This window comes from Chrysochloris asiatica, unplaced genomic scaffold (assembly GCF_000296735.1).
Source record: "Chrysochloris asiatica unplaced genomic scaffold, ChrAsi1.0 scaffold00239, whole genome shotgun sequence".
NCBI lineage: Eukaryota > Metazoa > Chordata > Mammalia > Afrosoricida > Chrysochloridae > Chrysochloris > Chrysochloris asiatica.
This window is the reverse complement of record NW_006408757.1, coordinates 223,727-227,971: the sequence shown is the minus strand read 5'-3', so window position 1 is coordinate 227,971 and position 4,245 is coordinate 223,727.

Sequence of the window (4,245 nt, the reverse complement as noted above, 5' to 3'; positions counted from 1 at the left end):
TTCACAACATACCAAAAAATGAAAATACAAGAAGAATATGGAAACATTAAAACTTTGAGGAAACTCACAAGAAAGAACACAAAAAGCATGAACTGAGCAAAAGAAGACACAGAGAATAAAGAAAACAACACCACCACAAAAAAACCAAACATAATGGCAGCAAGTAATCCATACCTATCGATAATTACACGGAATGTAAATGGATTAAATGCACCTGTTAAGAAATGGAGGGTGGCAGAATGGATACGAAAATAAGATTCTTCAATATGCTGTCTGCAAGAAACACATCTCACACACAGAGACAAAAACTGATTAAAAGTCAAAGGATGGAAAATATATATATACCAAGCTAATTGCAATAAAAAGCAAACAGGACTGACAGTATTAATCTCTGATAAAATAAACTTTAAGGCAAAAAACAGCATAATAGATAAAGATGGACATTATCTCATAATTAAAGGGACAATTGAACAAGATGACATAACCATAATAAATATCTATGCTACCAATGAAAGCGCTCCAAAATTTATAAAGCAAACTCTAATAGATTTGAAGAAAGAAATAGACAAATGTACAATAATAGTGGGTGATTTTAATACACTGCTTTCAATAATGAATAGAACAACCAGAAAGGAACTTGACAAAGACTCAGAAGAACTAAACAACACAATCAGCCAACTGCACCTCGTAGATGTGTACAGAGTGTTCAACCCAACAAAAACACAATACACATTCTTTTCCAGTGCACATGTAACAAGCTCCAGAAAGGACCATGTCTTAGGCCACAAAACAAATCTCCATAAATTTACAAATATCAATACACTGCAGAGCATCTTCTTAGACCACAAGGCTATCAAATTAGAAATCAACAATAGGAAGACGAAGGAAATAAAGTCAAATACATGGAAACTGAATAACACCCTGCTGAAAAGTGACTGGGTAGTAGAAGAAATTAAACGTGAACTCACAAAGTTCCTAGAAACAAATGAGAATGAAAACACAACATCCAAAATCTTGTGACAAGGCAAAAGCGGTTCTGAGAGGACAATTTCTTGCAATACATGTACACATCCTAAAAGAAGAAAGTACCAAAATTAACTCACTAACACAGTAACTACAACAATTAGAAACAGACCAACAGAGGGAACCCACAGCCACCAAAAGAAAAGAATGAATAAAGATTAGAGCATAAATAAATGAGATAGAAAACAGGAATACTATAGAAACAATCAACAGGACAAGAGCTGGTTCTTGGAAAGGATTAATAAAATGACAGACCATTGGAAAACCTAACAAAAGAAAAGAGGGAGAAGACACAAATAACACGCATTAGAAACAACATGGGCAAAGTCACAACAGAACAAAGGAAATCAAAAGGATAATAACAGAATACAATGAAAAGATGTACGCCAACAAATTTTAAAACTTAGAAGAGATGGATACATTTTTAGAAAAACACAACCTACCTAAACTTACACACAGTGAAGTAGAAAATCGGAAGGGACCCATAACAAAAGAAGAAATTGATCAGGTCATCACAAAACTCCCAACTAAGAGCAAACAAGATGGTGGATCGGGTGGAAGTGCAGTAAGGAGCTCTGTCAGCAACAACACAGAATACAGGACCAAGGGATGGTCCCAGAACTGTGAATCACATATAAAGGAATATTTATAAGGTTGGAAGGCTTACAGCTAGAGGAATTTGTGGCAGAAGCAAGAAATCCATTGCTTTCTAATTCAAGATGCTCAGCTGCCCCAGGAGCTGCCATCTTGAGTGAGACCAAGTGGGGAAAGGATCAGAGCAGTCATGGACACCTGACAGAACTGCAGAGATAAAGGTGTGAACATTCTTTTCTTTTGGTATCTATTCATTGGCCCCTTGCTGTCTGTGCACCTCCATTTAGGTGACAATAGCCTGAGCTAGTGGACACCCCAGCGCCACCCTCAGAGGGTTCTACTACACATGCACACAGATCTCCTCGATTAAAGAGACAGTTTCCACTTAAAACCAAACGGCCACAGCCGGCCCTGAACTGTTTACAACTAGAAAAAAGGCCTGAACGGGGATTGTGGAGCGGGACAAGCAGACAAAAGAGGAAATAGGCCGAAAATTAAATCCTAAGTTACGTCAAAATGACCAACAGTGGCATCTTGAAATTTCTCAAGAAGAAGAGTGAAAAGGGAAGCCCATTTCCTGATCACATCTACCTGGAGGCAATCAGAAAGCATAAAAAATACAAAATACATTCCCATCTAAGTATTAAGGCCACAGATAACCCCTGAATATGCCAAAAAAACAGAAGCAGATGACCATATCAGCACATGTCCAGAAACGAGATAAAGTAGACCTACACTCCATACTGGAAGATGGGTAGGCTTTGGAAATGCCTGAGAAGGAATTCAGAAAAATGATTATAAAACATATCCAAACACTATATAATGGAGTTGAGAATAATAAGGAAGAAGTCAGGAAAGCACTACAGGAACAAACAAATAAGATAAATACAGCGTTGGAAACAATTCAAAACGTATAGAAAGAGGTCCAAACGATTAATAATAGAATATCAGAAATGGACAATACAGTGAAAGGGCAAAGGAGTAGAATTGAAGAGATACAAGCCAGGACCAGTGAGCTAGAAGATAAATCACTCAACACTACTAAGACAGAAGAGCAAACACACAAAAGTATTTTAAAAAAACCTGGAGAAGGCCTAAGGTTCATGTTGGACAACATGAAGAGGAATAAGATAAGAATTATTGGCATTCCAGAACAGGAACAATCACACAAGTGTACAGAGGAGATAGTTGAAGAGCTTCTGGAAGAAAATTTTCCTAGCATCCTGAAAAATGAAAAGATGAGCATTCAAGAAGATGCACAATCCCCAGGATGGATAGACCCTAAAAGACAATCACCAAGACATATAATAATCAAGCTTTCCAAAATCAAAGATAAGGACAGGATCCTGAAAGCAGCCAGGGAAAAGAGAAATGTAACATACAAAGGCAAGTAAATCAGATTAAGCTCGGATTTCTCAACAGAAAACATGAAGGCAAGAAAGCAATGGGGAGACATATATAAAACCCTGAAAGAAAAAACTTCCACCTGAGAATCCTTTACCCAGCAAAGCTGTCAATCAAATATGATGGTGTAATCAAAACATTCCAGGATAAACAGAAGCTAAGGGATTTTACCAAGGCCAACACTGCTATGAAAAACATCCTAAAGGAAGTTCTGTGGACTGAGAACCAACAAGAACAGACAACCACTACTGAATGGCATACATGGCAGCATCACTCTGAACTCAATCGACAAATAAGAGTCAAGAACAGAATAAAATGATAAGAACAGAGGATCTGGGAAGTCTTATGATCAAAACAATTACAATGTGAAAGAAGGTCAACACAGAGGTGGTGGGAAGGTCAGGTATATTGCTGGATAAAATAGACTGTCTTAAATGGAGGGTAGAACTAATGGAATATAAGATAAACACAGTGGGGTTGGCGTGGGGGTTTAGTTTGGGTGTTGGGGAGGACAATACAAGAAGGGGGGAGGAGGCGAAAGAATAAGATAGATAGGGGAACACTGAGACAGATTTGCATGGCCTAATGGGACAAAAGTAAATAGTGATGCATACTCAACCTTGGAACAGGGTTCTGGGATACTGGGATCTAGGTATAGCTTGAAGAGGGGAAACACGATTAAAATCCTTGACTACCTTATGAATACTAGTTTCCGTTGCCTGCAATTGTAAAATAGACACTTGAGTGGGATAGAAAGGAATGTTGGGAAAAATGATTAGAAAAAACTTGCAAGCCCATCTTCAGCCTGAAACAGATTGAAATATCTAAAAAGGGTCCTACAACTTGCTCAGTGAAATAGGCTTTGTGCAAAGCCTTTACAGAGTATAGGACCCAAGGTGGAATCCTGAGTCCACTCCAGAACCTTATGAGGTAGGACATCCCCACTAGAAAGGACAAGTAGACTGGAACAGCTACAGTGACAGAAGATGCATCTTCCAAAAAGATCATCAGGAAAAACCCAAAACAAAAATATCAGCATGACTGGCTACTACAACAATAAGCAAGCTGTTCGCCAGGAAGACATCAAGGCTAGCAATCAAGTGCCTTCAGGACAAACTCCCTTCTAACACTGAAACTCAAAGGGAACACACAAAAAAAGCATGTCAGCTTGCTGGTGACCACATTGGTCTACTGGTGAGTGGAAGAGGCAGAAAGGCATCAATG